Source organism: Lissotriton vulgaris, chromosome 4_1 (assembly GCF_964263255.1).
Source record: "Lissotriton vulgaris chromosome 4_1, aLisVul1.2, whole genome shotgun sequence".
NCBI lineage: Eukaryota > Metazoa > Chordata > Amphibia > Caudata > Salamandridae > Lissotriton > Lissotriton vulgaris.
The window spans coordinates 493,125,419-493,145,862 of record NC_141691.1 but is presented as its reverse complement, the minus strand read 5'-3'; positions in this window follow the sequence as shown (position 1 = coordinate 493,145,862).

Here is a 20,444-nt window from a genome sequence, read left to right as displayed (position 1 = left end):
CAAGCTGGCAGTTTCAAAAGCATTTGTAGGGATCGTCACCACAGCAGTTCCTGTCAATGCAGTTTATTGTTTGGGGTAGGTCTCCGTCAACATAATTAAACCTCAGGTCAGCCGGGATCTAAGTTTGTCAGATGGATCACAATTGTGTTGGTAAAGATACTCTGTTGCCATTGTGATGGGCCATACATTGCACCAAATCCTAAATTGGGCCCTTAGGCAGAAGATAAACTCTTTTCCAGGACTGACCCCCTTAGTGTATGTGACCAGTGCTACCTCGCTTTCATCATGAAATCATGCATGGGTCCTGTTCAACCACAAATAGTAACTGCAATGGGGCTTTACCTATTCTTGGCACTTGGACTTAAATGTTTAAAATGTATACCTCTGGTTCCCCTTATTGGATTTTTGTTATTTGCTCTCATTTTCTTTATTACATTATTTTCATGAATTGGAGCGGAACTTTTATTGTGTTGTGCTTTTTGTTTTGAACAGTTTTTCGCCCTTATAAATGCTTTTTTTATTTTCTCTGAAGTAAGCCTGTTTACTCTGTACCATAGCCAGATCCACTGGAATTATGTATCAGAGAAAGACCAAATTGTGTAGCAGTACAGAGATCTCCCCCCCGACTGCTAAGTCTCCCTGTAGTAAAGTATAGGGAAAAGTAAAAAAAGTGTATTAAACTTGAAAAATGTTCCTAAAATATTTTTATGTTAAATATTAATGCAAAGTAATTTTATATACTTACTAGCTTACCCGTCGCGCGTTGCTGCAATCTCAGAAGAAAGGAAATTTAAGGAAACTCGTTATGATAACATTACATTTACATTGTGCCATTGTTATTGAAACTTATTCATTTTATTTTTGAAAATATTTCTAAGTGTGGCTTGAGCAGTGCGTCCTCGATTGGCTTCCAATCTTGATTCTGGTTGCTCTCCTGTTTCATTCGACTGGGCTTGAGCAGCGCGTAATCGATCTGTTTCCAATCTTCTTTCACGTTGCTTGTTCGTTTGAGAAGAACGGGCTTGAGCAGTGCGTACTTGATCGGCTTCCAATCTTGATTCTCTTTGCTCGTTTGTTTGAGAATTACGGGCTTGAGCAGTTTGTATTCGAACTGCATTACGGGCTTGAGCAGCTTGTATTCGAACAGCTTCTAATCTTGCTTCCCGTTGCTCGTCTGTTTCTGAAGCTCGTAATGCCTTTTTCTTTCGTGCTTCTGATGTAGATTGACCAATAGATTTCCGTTTGCGGGTCATAACTGTCGACGATGCTTGCAAATTTGCTGTCTATTTCAGTATTCTAAAGATTATGAGGGCCCTGGGGGACCGATTTAATATTTTGTTTTTACAGAAACCTTTGCGGGAGTGTACTCAACAACTTCCCAAAGTTTCATGGCGATCGGATGAATGGTGTAGTAATGCATAAAGGACAAACAGACAGACAGACATACTTTTGTTTTTATATATATAGATTGTAGATGTAGAACTAAAAAACAGCATGCTACAGCACTATTAAGTGAATGTATAATTTAATATAGTAATGTAAGCATAGTAGATTATAAAATCCAAACTAAAAAAATATGTATTATACAATAATAATTATTAAAAGGAATGCCTTGAATGTTTTACAAATAATTTAATTAGATGTAATAAAACGATTTGTTACATTAATTTATTTCAAATAGGTTATTAAAATATATTCTAGTTAAAGAATAAATGTGCTATTTTCATGTTTTTTCAACGTTAAATTATATTTATTTATATTTTAAGCTATTTCAATTAATGTATTTTAATCCAACATTCTTATTTTAATGGGACCGTCTTGCAATACAAGTGGTTGGCCATGTGTGATGCTGGACTAATTTCATCTCTAAGCTACAGTAATGTAATACTGTTTTGGGTCTATTTCTGGTTGTAGTAGCTTTAGAAGTGCAGTTTGTAAATTGAAACGGAATTACTCTTTTACGTGTAAGTGCACACCTATCGCTAAAGCCCTTCCTGCCCTTCTTTAACCCCTCCTTAGACCTCCATTTTCTGTCCCCAGTAGTAGTAAGTATTCCACATTTTTCAGCCACTATTCCCTGTTCCTCACACATCTACTACTAAATGTTATACATACATGTGTGGAAAAGCTGCACTGTGGGCGGAAACCTCCACATATTAAAAGATAGGAGAGGCGGAGGCGCAAACTCTGCATGTAGGTTTATGAATACAAAACGTGCAACAAAAACCAATGTGTGAATAAGCGCCTAAGCCCAAAGGTAGAAATCTTAACTGGGTGAAGGCATGAAAAATGTCAGCCCGATGAGAGTACTACGTCAGAAACTAAATTTGAATGTCCCCCACTGACAATACCAACAGTTTCAGCCATACCTTAGCCAGCACCTATCTGGCTTCGATAGAACTTCTCCTGCTGGAGGATTTTGACATCTATTTGAGAGACTAAGGGACAAATTTATTTCTTGGCAGATGGAGTATTCTCTCTTGTTCTGGCAGATGGCTTTACATCCACCAGATTGAAAGTACTCAATCTGCAAGATTAATAAATGACCTCATAGCTGGCAGTCATTTATATAGGCATTGGCAAGAACCACCATCACAACTGTTCCTGTCAATGCATTTTACTGTTTGCTACAGGGCTGCATCATAAGAATGCATCGCTGTAACAAATAGCATTCTTTTTTCGTTTCAAGAAGAAAATCTCAAAATGGGATTACATTTTTGAAAAAGAAAGAAAGCATGGCTCTCCTCACCATTGGAGACTTTCCCATGGCGGGGGAGCATTGTAATTGTTTTACTGTTCCTTACTGGATGTAAATGCAGGTTGTGGATCTCATTCTTGGTAATAAGGATACTCCATCGCTATTGCAACAGAGTATCCTTACTGCAAAGAAATGCATCGGGGCTTGAAGCCCAAAACCAGTCCTTGGGTTCTGTCCATCACCTGTCGTTTTTGCATTTGTCACCCCGAGTGGGACGGGTACGCTCAGATGTGAGTTCCGTGCTCTCCATGCCACTGGAATCAAGCTATCCAGGCTGATGAGGGCTGAAAGCCCCAAACCGGTCCTTGGATGCTTTTTTCCAGTCCAGGGAGGACCTGGCTTGGCAGTTCAGGTTGGACAGTTCAGCCAGGGAGGACCTGGCTTGGCAGTTCAGGCTGGGCCGGTCCTTGGATGCTTGTTACTAGTCCAGAGATGACCTGGCTTGGCAGTTCGGGCTGGACTGTTCCCATGGGGCACAGGGTCAAGACTGATTTGCATATGGCTGTGTTCAAACTGGAAAGGCATGGTGAGCAAAACAACGATGCATTCAGGCCCAGATCTCTGTACTGGGGGGAATGTATGACATTGTTCTGCATTCTGTCCAGAACCTGTTGTTTTTGCATTTGTCACCCCGAGTAGGATGGGTATGCTCAGACTTTAGTCCTGTGCTCTCCATACCACTGGAATCAAGCTATTCAGGCTGATGAGGGCTGAAAGCCCGAAACTGTTCCTTGGATACTTGTTTCCAGTCCAGGGAGGACCTGGCTTGGCAGTTCGGGCTGGACTGGGCTAGGCATAGTCCATACCAGGAACTCCCAGCATTCTGCCCCCTCCCACAATACCTCGGTATTCAACTTAGCACCCCAGGGTTGTATTTTGTCCCTCATCATATTTCAACCTATATACAGAGTGGTCTGGAGCTCTACTCATAGAAAATGACATTCGATTTCACCAATGCGCAGATGACACCAACTACATTTGAAACTACTCTTTGCCCTCTACATCAAAAGTCTCAAAGACTGTTGGCAAACTACCAAACCTCGATAATCAGCAACTATATGAAATTTAACACCACTAAAACAGAATTCCTTCTGTTTAACAAAAAACCAAACAAAAACTAATCCAAACAAGGCTTAGTGACAGTAAAGTGGGCTGATTTCAATCATAACTTTACCCAACTTTACCCAATGCAAATTAACTTTGATTCGCCCTGGACACATTACCAACAAAGCCATGACTTGCACCAGCCAGCTCTCTCTACTTAAGAAAGAGAAATCATATCTCCCAGAAGACTGATTCAGAAGTGCTGTTAAAGTCATCATACAATAGCAATGCCAACCTCCAAGACTCGGGAAATCAGAGGGGGAGGAAGAGGTGGTGCTGCGTGGCACCAAGGTGGGCACGTCCTCCTCTTGCGAAAGTAACTGTAATCAAAAGGGTTCACCTCAAAGAGGGTTAGTGTGTATCCTGTTGACTTTGGAGTACACACACTTTGTTAAAATACCCCTCACACACCAAAAGGGCCCTTGGTGTCATGCTTCATCATCGGGGTCTTCCCGCCCGGCTGCTGGACGGGGCAGTGCTGCGACAAGCGACTACGCTGGAGCACCTTTTTAATTGTGGGTGCTATGTGAGTGAATTTGAGTGAGTGTCAGTGGGGTCAGGGGTGATAGAAAAGTGATGTTAAAAAATACCTGGCCTAGTGATAGAAAAAACTATTTAATAAGCACTAGCTGGTATTGTTAAAAAAGTGGTATCGGATCTTGGGTGCTTGGAGATGTTGTTTGCCCAAGATAAAAGCTGGAAGGCCAGGGGGTTACCCTGCCCTGCCTATTCCTGGTGCTGACGGGTGTATGATGGTCCTGGCCTTGGCATGGGTGCAGATCGCCCTGTGTGACCCTGTGTGACTTGCTGGCGTGCTATGTAATGTGTCACCTCCTTGCCCCACCCAACAGCTTAAGGAGTCTGGGGAACAAAGTCTCCCCCAGACAGAGGCCAACAGCAAATTAAGTGTGAGCAGGGACCCGCGCTGCAGGACTCTTTGGTGCTCTATGTAGCGTTTCACCTCCAGGCTAAGCCCACCCGACAGCATTAAGGAGTCTGGGAAACGAAGTCCCACCCCAGACAGAGACCAACAGCAAACCAAAAGCATGCAGGGAAACTGCTTCAGGGATCTGTGCTGTGGGACTCATTGGTGATCTATGTAGTGTGTCGCCTACTGGCGCTGCCCAACAGCAGTGAGGAATCTGGGGGACAAAGTCCCAACGCAGGCAGAGGCCAAAAGCAAAGCAAGAGCAGGCAGGGAAACCCTTCAGGGACCCCATATTTAGCTTGACTACCAGCCCCTAACATATGATGTAGAAAATGCATCCAAGACCTGCAACATGTTGAACATGCGGATAACAAGGTGATAGGTGTTGTCTACGAGGCTCTACCTTTGAAGAATGTGTGACTACAAAGGGTTCCCCCCACATACCTCCATGGAGTCTGAACCTGTTGCTATGTAGAGTTTCATAAGAAATTAGCTAGCTTTAATCTGATACTTTAGAATGTAATAATTGTGAACTGTATGAGGGCCTATGACTACATGGGTCTAGAATAACTGCACCATAGGAATTCTGGCCATTACCAGACCGCCGGTGCAGCAGGATCCTTCATCCTGGCAGAGCCGGCGGTCTTGTGGCAGTCTGACTGCCACACTCATAATATGATGGGCAGACCACCAGTGTAGCGGGGGTCAGACCGTCAGTGTGGCTGTGGTCAGACCGCCACCACAATTGCAGCAGGCCTGTGGACGGCCATACTCGTAATAAGGTCCTAAGTAAAGATGTAGATGAGACACCCTTGAGATTTTTAATTTCTCATACCCCATCTTCCATTTCCTCCAAATAAAGCGCTCCTAAAATTTAATGACGCCATTTATTATTACAAAAAAAAATGTACACAAGAGGAAGCCCGAGGGTGAAGCAAGTTGTCACCTTGGTGGTGTTTGAGGACTTACCTAATACTATTTTGAATTGCCTATCTCTTTCTTGGACACACACACACACTGGATGACGTTTACTGCAGTGTACAACTAGGAAAATATCCTCGGTAGACTATTTGTTTCATGGGGATTGCTTTTGTCTTAATAGTTTTAGAAGTGACCCTGAAAAGTCGGGAGTTAGAACTTCTCAGAATTCCAGAGGGAACTCATGGCAAAAGTGTCCCATTTACTTGCCTCCCTTTCGGCTACATCCTCATTTTTGCCCTACTGCAGGACTTTGAGCTCCATTTATGCCTAGGACCCAGTTTACCACGTCTATACAGACTCATTGGTGCTTAATGCTTTTTGAGAAATTTTTATTTTAACTTTAAAAAATAATATCTTTTCTTCCCCCGATTGTCTTTTTGTCATGTTAGTGTTATTCTTTTTTATTAACATTTTACTCAGTTTTCAATTTGGTTTGGGAATTGTCTTGCTTGGTGTTTTGACTTTATTAGAGCATAAATACTTTAAAAATTGCTCTGAGTTATGCCTGTCTGGTCTGGGCCACAGCCCAGTGTTGAGCTCAGGTTAATTTAATGACTTTTGACTCTGACAAGGTTGTGCTATCATTCCTTAAGCCAGGGAATCAGTGGGCGATCTCCCACCCCAAATAATACACGTTTATTAACACTTTATTTAGGGCTTGTGTTGATTTTGGTAGTGTTTCATCCACTTGAAAGTTATATGTTACTAATTAAGATGCAGAAAGATTAATCAAAACCTGAGTTTGTAGGCTACATTTATCAAGCTATCTTAAGCATTTGATTGTGTGCATGCTTAGAATTGTGATTTAAGGTGATTACCTAAGGCATCCCTGCTGTGCTACTAAAACCTCTAAAAGATAATGAGATCAGGCTGTTTATGGGCAATACAAATACATTTACAGGACTGATTCTCATCTAAATGGATTAAAGTAGAGAATTGTTTTAGCACTCCTGGTTGTCTCATTATATTTAGCTGATCTGCGGGACAGGTAGAGTTGGGTGATAACGTTTGATTTACTAATCTGTGCACGTGACATTAGATTGATGGCCTCAAACCATCTGCCCTACAACTCAAATTGATTTTCATTTCATTTCGTGAAGACATTGACGATCGTTAATTGCAGGTCAGTGTTAAAAATACCAAGATTATGTGACTGGGAGGACTAGGAAACTGATGTAGTCGGAAAGTTAATCAAGAAAGCATTGGAGTGGTAAATGAGTATACTTATTTCAGCGTCTTAATAAGATACAATCTTTCCACTAGGAAATGTGTGCAGGCGACAAGGGCCTCATTGATTATCCAAGTCTTGTTTTCGTTCTTTTGAGCAATGACTGGACAAATAAATAGTTGCCTTAGTAAAGCTATGTACTTGGTTTGCAGCTACTGTAATTTTACATGGCGCAGAATGAAATACCCTGAGCATAATGTTTTGAAAATGATTGAGAGTAAACGTGTAAAATTGTTTCCTGAACTATTCAATGGAAGCTTTATTTTTAGACCTTGATATTGTTGGGATACTCTTTTAGGAAAGATGCACAGATCTTGCAAACGTGGATTGCCATTAGGAAAGCTGCATCAATTACACTCAATATCTATCTATAATTATAATAAGGAATTTTATAAAGCGCATGGTTACGCCAATCGGTGTGTCCCCGCGCTAAGGTAAGTGGAGGTGGCAGAGCCATAAGCAAAGGACGACATCAGAGCACAGCTTTTAAAAAGAGAACAGGTAAGTTTCAAGATCCCTTCTAAACTTCATCTCAGATGACTCCAACCGGAGGTTCAGAGGGAGTTTATTCCAACTCTGGGCCGCCAAAAGTCGGAAGGACCTACCACCCATCCTGGCCTTCTTGACCTTTGGGATTGACAGCAGGCCAGTCCTGATTGATCTAAGAGGCTGTGCAGGGGGTCAGGAGATAGGGAATCTATCTATCTATCTATCTATCTATCTATCTATCTATCTATCTATCTATCTATCTATCTATCCATCCATCCATCCATCCATCCATCCATCCATCCATCCATCCATCCATCCATCCACCATCCATCCATCCATCCATTAAATTTGGTTGCTGTGCTGTGTTGTGTGATAAATGTCTAAAACATGGTGCACCATTACATCAGATTTAACTAAAGAATACCTATCTGTCTGCACTGCATTGTCCTGAGGGGGAAACACAGCACAGAGCCATATCTACTAGGATTGGCATGCTTCTTCTATTGCCACCAACTCGGAGTGTTAATCTAGGAATCTCAGATAGTAACTTCTGCTATGTCATTGCACTAATTGGTTGCAAAGGAAGTGGCAGAGAAAGCTATTCTGAAATGTGGCTCTGTTCGTGTGAGGCCAGAGACGAGTTTCTGAATATTGCACTTGAACGGTTATGCCAATATAGGGAATAAATGGATTTATAGCCGAATAGGGGCATAAGGTCACAGTATCGATCAGGGTCCTAGATTAGAACGCAACACCCACTCCACGAATTCATGTCCATCAAATTACTAAAACTAGACAATAAGATGCATGTGTAACATTGCCCACCCCAAAATACATATATGCATTTGAAATAGGCGTATTTGTAATATGTGAAAATTTAGGTACTGTACGTTTTTGAAGCATAGAAATCATTCAAAAATTATAGCATATGAAATCAATGAACGATTATGCAAAAATAATTACACATGAAATATCTCTGAAACAGAAGAAGGGCGAGATAATTTCATCACATATGAATGCATTGCAATAAAATGTGCTAGAGGCTGGTGTAAAGTTATTATGTCTCTAGATGTATTTAGAAATAGAAGTTGAAGCTTCTGTTCTCTATGAATAGTTTTACTTTAAGCAAAGATTTTTTCGTGCCAAAAGGGTGAATATTAAAAAGTGTTCAATTCAAAAGAATTAATGCTTGAACGGGAAAAATAGAGTTCCAACGCTTTTAGCAGTTTTTGTTGTTCAAAACTGAAGGCCGAATTCAGAGTTCATGGGAACGCTGTGTGTCGGAATGCTTCTCTAAAGTTATTGTTTCTGTTCGGGTGAGAACATCATATCAGACAGGCTCTCAAAGAATTGGTCTACAAAATCAGGTGACAGTTCGACCAAATTCGATAGTGCTGTAACTTGGCAGGTGTGAGAATGATTGCTGTCATCAAAGTCGGGATCAGCAATGCTCACAGAAGGTCGTACCTGGGTGATGTTGCTTTTGTCACTCGCTCCACTGTTACCACCTAGTCGTAGCACAGGAGTCTCAACGAATGCCATCATCAGGATTGGTAGCCGCAGGGGACAACACAATGCGTGAGCCGTTATTGGACTGAGCAAAATATCGATATCCATTGGTACTGCTGATGGAAGTGAAAGACAGATGTCCAACAAGCACGCACTCATCTCCGCATAGCATACATCGTAGTACAGGTAAGATGCAATTTTGCCATATCCTTCTGAATGAAAGGAACCAGGTCATGTTTAGATCTCTCAGCCTGGCCAATCCAAGGACTCTAGTTATTCTGTCCCGGTAGCGAACTGCTAGGATTGTTTCTTCCATTCCCATAGGAGTCATGTCTGAGCTGTGGCTTGCCATAACGAAGCAGGAGGGTCAAAAATAAAATCCCTGCTACAAGTCCCAAAAATAGGGGTATGCCGCCAAAAACAGAGTGGATAAAATTTGGAACGATTCCCAGAATTGCTTGAAATGGTGTTAGCAGTCCCGTAAAAATCGTCTTAAATATGCCTGGGATGCCTGTGGCACTAGACATGTTAAGGAGTTGGCTCAACATTTCTACGAAATGCACGGGGCAATTTGTTGATAAAAGGTCATGAACCTCCGTAGCTGTCCTTGCAACTAGGAGATCATACGTCTCTTTTGATGACGTTATGGGCACTGTTGTCTGTAAAAGCACAGACTTCATTTTGCTTAAAGTATCAATTCGTATAGAATAGAGATTCAGACGAGGCCAGATGGGAGTCTCTATGTCTCCAGGCCCGCTCGGGAACAATGCTTGCATACAGCATTTGTCCATGGAAGTTACGCTTACGAGATAACTTTTCCCTGGCACAAGGCCACAAAATCTGTGATCCGTTCTTAGAATGTAACTCCCATTCGCGAGTTGCATAAAGAAGGGCTCTATCTGCGTTGCAGGTGTGACAAGCTGGTGGCATGAAAGGTTGTTAGAATTACCTTCACAGGCTCCGTGTAAATTAATACCCTGGCACAAAAGTATACCGCTTAGTGAATGTTTACAGTTTTCACCACTAAGAAATACATTTTTGTCGCTGTCACTATAGCATGAATGTGTGGATGGTAATTTCCATGCTGACTTAACATATCCTTTACCCAATTGTTCATACTGGCCAGTAGGTATGTATTTAAGGCACTTTTTAAATCGGAAAGTTGTTATCGGAATAGTGATAATTCCGTGTATTATCCATTCAATGACAGGACTTTCTGACATTGTCAATGGTAATCTCTCAAGTTTTTCAATGCTCAGGATTGTATAGTCTGCTCCTTTCTGTGCCAAGCTGATTTGTTTATCAGTAAGGTTAAAAATGGAAAATAATGACGTTGTGTTGATTAAACGCCAAGGCACATAGCCTGAACGAAGATTTTGCAGCATCCAGCCTAATTGTACAATAGAACGTAATTGTGACTGGCCATGCTGTAACATTAGCAAGTCCCTGTCTAATATGTCAAAGGCAGAGGATACAATATTGTCCAATGAATATATTCTGGAGGACAGAGTCATTAACCCATTGTCCACTACAGAAAGTGATTTTTCCAAATTAATACGATCAATTTCTCGTATTTTTTCTGCTGTTTCAATTTGTGTGACTTTCCAAGCCTCGTTATATGCAGCATAGATACTGGTCGCTATGAAACGCTTTTGACGCTGTTTGCGTGGTCCAAGAATGAAATCGCACAAATCAGCACCATCTTTAAGTAAAGAAAAGTGTTGCTTAATTTCAGCCAGTGTGGATGATCCTAGCCATTCGAGGCAGAGTTTTCCTACACTGTATGTTGTTACTATCCCTGGATGTTGTCTCTGGGAGTATCTAGGGTCTTGTCTGGTCATTTTTAACCCCTGTGTTTTGTTCAGGAATCTGTCTTGACAGTTGTTTGTGTCAGTAGGCCAGATTAACCACTTTTTCCAATCAGGATGTGTTCTGTTAAAATGTAAAATTTTAGTTACGTCTATCTCAATATCTGTTGTTGCATTCTCAGGTATTGGCTTCGGAATAGACGGTTTGTTTAGGTCTTTGATCTTAGCTAGGCCAAGACAGGATGTTTGGTGAATTGTGTCATTTAAAAACATCATTTGTTCTGGTATCATGCAGGTTCTGAATAGTGCTTCTAGACCTTGTACCTGCCAATCTTTTGTACCCCAAATGGTTTTTGTTTCAATGTTATTTTTCCAATAATCAAAACCAAATGTCATCATTTTTTCATAAAATGCTTCTGAATATATTAATTTGGTGTTTGTCAGCATTGTTTTCATTCCTGTTTTGTCTAACAGTTTGTAATAAAACGTTTCTGCATCACTGGTGTTAAACCCTGAGAAGTACTTGAATTTCTCAAAGAATGTTTTAGAACTGCTTTTAGGTGGTGTAGCACAATGTTCCCATTGATTATACTTAAAAACATTTCTAGGCTGTGCAGATTTATACAAATAATGATCGCCATAATGTGTAAAACAGAACAACTGTTCATAACTAGACGAACCTTGTAAATAATCATGTTCTGTAAATCTAGCTGACATTACTAAATCAGACATCATGTCATTAATACTGTTAAAGTCCCAATCATCAGAGAATGTACTAGGTTTTACAAAGTCACTTAAGGAAACCTTCAGTTGATGAGGATACTTCAGGATCTCGACTGGACCATAGATCTCATAGTCAGTTTTCTCCCATACTACCCCACCAGGTATTGGAATGGCTGTGACATTTACTGATGACAGTTCTCTTTTCTTCACGTGGGATGATCTGTGTGGTTTGAGGACTAAGTTGATGTTCTGACTTGCTGTGTCCATTCTACTATATTTTCCCTCAATGAATTTTCCCAAACAAAGTACCATGATGAGCCAAAGCAGGAGGAAAAATACACCTAGGCCGAACCAGAACTCTAACCATGGGGAAATAAGGTAGATTTCCTTCAGTTGATGAAAGAGTTCCGTTGCTTTTTCTTTTGAAGTCTTTTTTGTTTCTGGCATCACTTCGGGGTTACTTTTGATCCTCGGAAAAGTTGTCGAAGTCGATGAAATAACCAGAGGCAGTTCTGTCAATTGTCTTTCGGTAGCACTTTCTGATGCCACATTATTGTAGACTGGTGTTTCTTGACGAACTGTTTCAATCTGTGTCTCAAGAGGCACGAGTTCCATGGGGATATATGATGTTACCACGCGTACTTTTAGCACGCATACCATTACCACGGATTTATTACAACGCAGGTCATGTTACAACGGATTCCCTTACAACGCAATACACTACAACGCACCTACTAATACAACGCATACCATTACAACGTAAGTATAGGTAAGTATAAATATATTTTAAAAAATTATTTATGTAATATTTAATTTAATTATTCATTATTATATTTTAAATAATTATTTTTGTAATATTTAATTTAATTATTCATTATTTAATCGTTAAATAATTATATTAATGAAATTAATTTTAATTGTAATATTTGTAAATATATATTAAAAATACCCCTGTACCCCCAAAACCCATACCCAGCCCTAAAACCTAAAAATACCCCTGTACCCCAAAACCCAAACCCAGCCCTAAAACCTAAAAATACCCCTGTACCCCAAAACCCATACCCAGCCCTAAAACCTAAAAATACCCCTGTACCCCAAAATCCAATCCCAGCCCTAAAACCTAAAAATACCCCTGTACCCCAAAACCCAAACCCAGCCCTAAAACCTAAAAATACCCCTGTACCCCAAAATCCAAACCCAGCCCTAAAACCTAAAAATACCCCTGTACCCCAAAACCCAAACCCAGCCCTAAAACCTAAAAATACCCCTGTACCCCAAAACCCATACCCAGCCCTAAAACCTAAAAATACCCCTGTACCCCAAAACCCAAACCCAGCCCTAAAGCCTAAAAATACCCCTGTACCCCAAAACCCAAACCCAGCCCTAAAACCTAAAAATACCCCTGTACCCCAAAACCCAAACCCAGCCCTAAAACCTAAAAATACCCCTGTACCCCAAAACCCAAACCCAGCCCTAAAACCTAAAAATACCCCTGTACCCCAAAACCCAAACCCAATACCCCAAAACTTACCTTTAAACTTACCTACACTTACGATGTAATGGTATGCGTTGTAATAGTACCAGCGTTGTAAAAAAATGCGTGGTAAAGGTATCCGTGGTAATGGATCCTGCGTGGTAATGGATCCGTGGTAATGGTACTGCGTGCTAAAAAATCTGTGGTAACAGTTACATACCGTTCCATGGCATTATTGCATAGTCCTTCTCTGTGCACTGCAGGCTGATTGAATGTGATTAGTCTTTCAGTTTGAACCTCTTGGATTGTTGCAAGTTTGGGTATTCTGTTGTTTCTTGGGAGTCCACTGGGCCTACTGTTGATTATAGGCCACATGCTTGTGGTTTTACCAGGTCGATTGATACAACTCTGTTCTCCTTTTTACCAGCAAGGGGCGGTAGTACATCTGATCTTGTTCCGGTGACTGCCAAGACATGTACTGCTTTTCTGTAAGAAGGCCCAAATTCCTTCTTTACCGCTATTTTTTCTCTGACTAGATCCCCAATCTTTGGAATCCAGACAGGCCTTGCTGGGGCTGTTGCTTGTGGTGCCTCGTCAGTGGTATCTGGCTGTTGCTTTAACTTTATGTTGCTTAAGGATTTTCTTGTTTCATTCAGTTCCTGTAAAACAGCCAAACGATCTTTGATGTCAAAGTCTGTTTTCTTATCTTGTACCACTGATACCTGACTATCTAAGTCCTGAATTCTCATTCTAATTCCGAACAAAAGTTCGTATGGGCTGAAATATTTTAGAGAATTTCTTGGCAAATTGTTAAGACTGGTTTGGACACTTATTAAATGTTTGACCCACCCAGCGCCTGAACCTAATACCTTCGCTGTTATAGATCGCTTTATGTCTCGTTTTTTTCTTTCTACCACACTATTCCCTTCGGGGTGCGACGGACAAGAATACCGCAACCCAATTCTCATGCTGGCCATGGCCTCCTTATAAGCTCGAGAGCTGAAAGCAGGACCCTGGTCAGAATGGAACGTGGTAATTGCGTATGTGCCGATAAAGACTCGCAGATCTTTTATAACCGTTCTAGCGTCAGCCGAGCGCTGGGGCCACATCTTTTAAGTGTGTTTAGCCTTAAGGATTAATAGGACGCAGGATGGGGTGTAGACAGCGTTACACTGTTTCTGATTGGTAGCCGGTAGCATAGTTCACTACTGCGATCCCTGTTGCAGTTTTCACAGTTGTTTGCATATATTTGGTGTTGTACACTCATTCCCGGCCACCATTATACTGATTGTAATTCAGTCAGGGATTCCTTGATCTTTCTGTGCCTAGGACCCAAACCCATGTGTGTGTCTGCTATTAAAAATATTCTCCTGTTCGTGTTTGGAATTACCCTATCCCCCACTCCAGGGATTCGAGCAAAAGGAACGGAGTTTGCATCGATTATGTATGCATAATTGAGTGGATAGTTCACGGGCAGTGCTGCACAGTCGCCTTTTACAGTCGTTTTTACTGCCAGCATGGTTTCTCCGTCTATGTATTTTTCTGCACGCTTTTTTGTGGCTACGGAAGCCGGTTTAGTTGCTTCCGCTGTGGCTGTATTAGCCAATGAATTCCCTGCAACGTGAACACCATCACGTTGAAGACTCTGTGCGTGTATCACGTGAGTCTTTTGTAGTTCTTTCTGTAAAAGAGTTACCTGTTTCCAGAGCAATTTATGCTTTATTGTGGCATCTGTGTCATCTTGGTAATCGTTTTCAATCCAGCTCTGCAGTTTATTATTGTAAGAGTTGACGCATAAATGAGAATTGCACACGATTAGTGTCGGGAATTCACGTTCTGCATTTTCAAGCGCCATCTTTAAACATCTGATTTCAGCTCTCTGAGCCGAACAGTTTCTTACTGATTCAGTTTTTGTTACTTTCGGTCTGAATTTACCGCACAGCCAACGACCGATAACAATCGCACAGGCTGCATCGTAGGATTTGCTCTCTACATTGAAATGCTGTACAAATCTATCTGTATAGATTATACAGGCATATTGTGGGAGAGGCAGAAATTCGATTGGCAGAGGATATTCTTCTTCATATTCTAAATCATTCAGTTCTTCAAATTGCGGGGCGAAATAGTATTTCACATCTTCCGCTCCTAGAGAATCTACACACTGTATCCATTTCGGATCCAGTGACACTGTAGGCATGTTTACTGGGCTGAATAGCGCCTCGAAGGCGGATTCCGCTATGAGGATATTAATCCTTTTACCATGTGCTAGTTCTCGTTCATTTGCTAATGCAATTTGCACTGCTTTCACAGTATGTTCTGTGTGACTGAATGTTTTTCTGCTTGTGTGTACAAGTGAGATTTAATTGAAATTGGTACCTTTTCTCCCTCATTAGAGGTCAGGTACGTGAATCCGCATCTTCCTGGGATGACTCGGATTACAAGATCGCGTGTGTTGTCACGTGTGTCTAATTTTGTTTTTGCTAACACCTCTGTTTTCAATGATCTCAAAATTTCTGTGTGTTTTTGAGTCCAATTGATTTGTTTAAAATCAGATTTTATTAGTTCGTAGAGAGGTTTAACACTCTCTGCGTAATTTAGAATGTAAGTTCTTCCGAAATTCAGAAAACCTAGTATGGATTGTAAATTCTTCAGCGTTTTTGGAGCTTGGAGTACAGCGCACTTCTCTAAGAAGTTGTCCGCTAGGCTTTTTCCTTCACTTGATAATTCGTATCCTAAGAATAGTACTGTCAGATGGGCAATTCGAGACTTTTTAAAGTTGAATTTGTAACCCTCTGCTGCGAACCCAAGTATAATGGTGTTCACTCTTTTCAAGTGAGTATCCAAGTCGTCATCCGTGAGATAGATATCATCTACGTAGGATAATGCCTCCTCATCATATATTTGTAGTAACTCTGTTACCCTAGCTGAGAATAGTCCTGGGCTGTTCTTGAACCCCTGTGGGAGTCGACAGAAATTTTTCTGAGACCCCATTACGAAGAAAGCGGTCAAATACCTGCTTTCTGGTGCAATGTTTTGACAAAAGAAACCATTAGATATGTCTAATGTAGTTTTGTATTTTTTCCTAACTATGTTATTCATTAGGGCTGCACTATGCGAGTTTTGTACTGCAAAAGTTTTGCAACATGCATTAAATTGTCTGTAGTCCAAAACTAAACGATATGAATTGTCTGGCTTGGAGACAGGAAACAAAGGATTGTTCATTTGAGAGGTGCATGTTTCAATCACCCCCTCGTACTCAAGTTGATCTAAGATCTCCCTGACTTGCTTTTTAGCTTCTTGCTTAATAGGATACTGCCGTTCGGCAGTTGGTTCACTTTTTAATTGGATTTTGTGAGGAGGTGAGTCCTCATCCCATCCTACATGATTTTTATATAATGCCGGTGCCTGGGCTACTGTCCATTTCCTTGCATAAGTATATTTTTTGTGAATCGTAATTTGATTCGCGAAGGCAGGCATAATCATTTCTTCGCCATGAGGGCACTCCCTGGCAAACTCTGAGGGCCAATCCTTTTCAGCGAACAGAATATCATAGCCTTTTGAGAGTTTATCCTAAAATAGACCCTTTATTTTCCTAGCCTTATCACCCTCTATACGCAATGTTATTTCGTATATCTTATGGGGCTCGCTAAGTCTGGTGTCGGCAGTTTCAACCTGAATGAAATCATTCGTGTCCACTGTCTCCAGATGACTCATCAAGATCTTGCGGGCTATACTGATTTCTGCTGCACTGTCTAACATTGTCTGTGCCCACTCCCCGTTTTTCAACTGTGTCCTCAGTATTCTCGGCATGGTTGATTACTCTAATACTGGCTACCTTCTTTTTTGGAAATTGTGATTTTTTACTCTGAGCAGGTTCCTTGTGTTTGGACTTGGTGTGCTCTCCTGGGTCTGACCGTCCTCTTCTTTACGATTTCTGCGAAAAAGATCGAGAGGGACGTGTATCAATACTTTGATATCCATCAGGTTTTTTTCAAATTATCCCTATTTCTAAGGTTGTATCTTTTCTCAGAGGGCTCCCTCTGGGGAGACTGGTGTTTTCGAGTCGGAGTTCTTTCCCTCCGTCGAGGAGACCTTCCTCTGGACTGGAAAACTTTTTCCTTGGGAGTGGATCGTTTATTTCCATCCCAGCTCTTTTTAGGAGTGTTTGAATTATTTTTAATAAATAATTTTTCAGGATTTTCGAGCAGTTGAGGCTTTACTGGTTTTCCACCCAAGCTGTCTCTACCTAATTCTTCATAGCATTTCTCTATGATTTTGGCAAGCTCAATTGGCTGATCTGTTATATCTGTTTCCTTCAACTTCTGGCGGATCGCCACATATGCTGCTTTTCCCTTTATGTTGGCTAATAATATAGCCGAGACCTGCTTAAAGTCTTTCAGTAATTTCATACCAAGAGTTAAAGCAGGTTCTGGACCGTATTCATTTTGAATCTGTCTTAGTACATCCGGTATTACCGCCATAGAGGGAACACCATGTGTTTTTGTGTAAATGGAAGCAACGACTGTACCCCAAGTGTCACAGTCCTCCACGTGTGGTGCGATTCCCATAGGAAGGCAGATGGGCAAGATTCTGTGTTTCTCGTTAGGGGTAGTATCCGGAAATACTGCCTCTATTTGAGTGATTTTATGCGCTAACCAGAAAGGAATTTGTTCCTGTTTTACGGGTGTTTTACCAAGACATGACTGTATGTTCTGTGGTGTAATTTTATTTGTGTTCCCCTGATGAGGGGTCAGCTGTGGTACATTAACAGCTGGTTGGACTGTTGCAGTCCGCATTACATATTGGACTAATTGCCTATGTATTTTAATTAATGTTTTTAGCTATACTAACAGCTCTTCTTTTGACATTTTTGCAATGTCCGGATGTGGTGTGTAGCTGGCTAGAACCGTCCACATTGCTCCTGGTCTACCTAGTGGACCGAGCCTGGTAATATGATCATTATGTTTTAGGGCGCCATTAAACCAGAGCAGGTGCTCTTGGAATTTTAGTGGGATTTCAGTCTCCTCGAAAGGAGCGTACTCATCCAGTGGTTTCTCTATTTTGTAATAGTGAAACTCTTTTGTTCTAGCGTTTGCCGCTGGAAAGTTTATCCATGAATAGAATACCTCTGTCTGCCGATATTCGTGTACCTCTATCACGAAAATTACTGTACCACCTTGTGGTGTCAGTCCGTTTTCTATAAGTTTTAAAGTTATAGATTTTCTTAAATGTACCGGGATGATAATTGCATCCGGGTCAGTAGTCCCGTCGGGACCCTGCTGAGTCGCATCTGCTGCGGCATCAGCTCAGTTTTCTAAGTCTGCCATTTTATTGTCAGACAAGTTTTTGCAGAATAGATCTCCAAGGAGACAAAGATTAGGTGCACAATATTTTGGAACACTGTATCCTTCAACGTTGAATAAACCAGAGCTTTACAAAGGAATCTCTTCCTACTGAGTTCGGGCGGATTTTAACCTTTCACCCACTCCAGACGTCTATTGGAGTATTTACGGGAGAAAGGGGTCTGTGTGAAAAATGCATGACTGAGTTACTCTAACGTCTTGCGTTAGTTTATCGCCTTACCAAACGTTTGGGCGCCATGTAGTGTAGTTCCTATTTTCCCAATAGGCCCTGCGCATTGGAATAACATAAACAGTAGTATCGACGTAGAAGTGCGGATCTTCCAGGCCTCCACTGACTATGCTAAACTTAATTGGGGTTGTTACCAACTAGCTCAGAGGTCACTGGAAACTTTCTTGACTAAAATAGGACGTGATCAGCTTCCCTGGCACAGCCAAGAAGGGATTCAGTTTTCCAACAACCGTGCAACATGACAACTTTGCTCCTCAGATCAAGAGTCAATCTCTAGGGTCGTGTGAAACAATAGACAGTTATTTTACTCAGTCAGTGGTTGTGCAGTTTACTTTCACAATATGTAGAGAATAGAGAGACGGGCGTTGTCAATAAAGGGTAACATTTATTGAACAGTCTTTCTTCTCGTACAAGAGAAATGAATTGCCACAATTGCAAGACTTGTTATTATAAAAAGTACGTACAGTAAGATAAGTATTGCAAAATAATACTGTAAAAGCATTGATATGGTTTCTTAGCCATACAATGGTTTAAAAGGAATAAAACATATATACATTCATATATACATTAGGCTAAAATACTCAATTGGTGCTTCTAACTACGCCTACCCCAGTGTACCTGACCTAAGCCTAATACTTGGGAGGGGAGTAAGTAAGTAGCTTTAAGTTAAGTTGGTTTTGCCAAGGTTTGCTTCACAAATTCTCTTTAAGGGTTTAGTCAACACCATACCTCTGGAATAGAATGATGGAGGTCTGGTATCTCCTTCAGGGGGTCGATGTCCCAGTCACCCGCAAGGGTAGACTAGAAACGCCGGAGCTGGATTTTTCTGCAGGAGAAAGACAGCGTCTCTTCTCAGCGCGTAGAGGAGGAGGAGGAGGGGCAGCGTCCGCGGGCAGCTTGCATCTGCTGGGCTCTTTGCAGGGGACGGCTGTTCAGCTCCTAAGTTCACCACACCATCGTTCGCTAGTTAGCAGCGATAGCAATAGCGATAGCAGCTATGGTATCATCAGCATGACAGCTTCTTCAGCGATGGCATTGATAGCTTCAGCAACACAACAGCGATTGCTTAAGGCAACGTTGGTAATATTTATACCTGAAAGGTGCCTTGTTTGACGTAAGTTTTTGGACATAAGACGTCAATAAAGATGTCACTAGGAAGTGATCGTCTATCAGTGCTCATTAGAGTTCTATTACTAATCAAAACACAGCAAGCGGGGATTTCCAGGTTGCTGAGTTTTTATCTTTTTGAAGAACTCGGAGTGTTAATCTAGGAATCTCAGATAGTAACTTCTGCTATGTCATTGCACTAATTGGTTGCAAAGGAAGTGGCAGAGAAAGCTATTCTGAAATGTGGCTCTGTTCGTGTGAGGCCAGAGACGAGTTTCTGAATATTGCACATGAACGGTTATGCCAATATAGGGAATAAATGGATTTATAGCCGAATAGGGGCATAAGGTCACAGTATCGGTCAGGGTCCTAGATTAGAACGCAACAATTTACTCAAAACTATCAATATCTTCTATCATTTATAGAATAAAAGGACTTTCATAATTTAATCATGTAAGATGAATGAGGAATAACCCCTCCCTGACAACTCGTTTAAGTACTTTCTTAATCTTGCTTCATCTCCCAAGAAAAAATCCAACCTGCAAACCCTATGCCATGTCATGTCATCCTCTTATATAGAACCCCCATTTACTTCCTTATCACCAACATGGATCCACTATATGCTACCAAAATCACCTTAGAAACTTCAGCCTAGTTTGCTCATAAAATTATTTACCCCCAGACTCTATCAAAAAAAGTTTCTAAGACCCTAAAACACAGTCTTGTCAAATCGCACCCAGAAA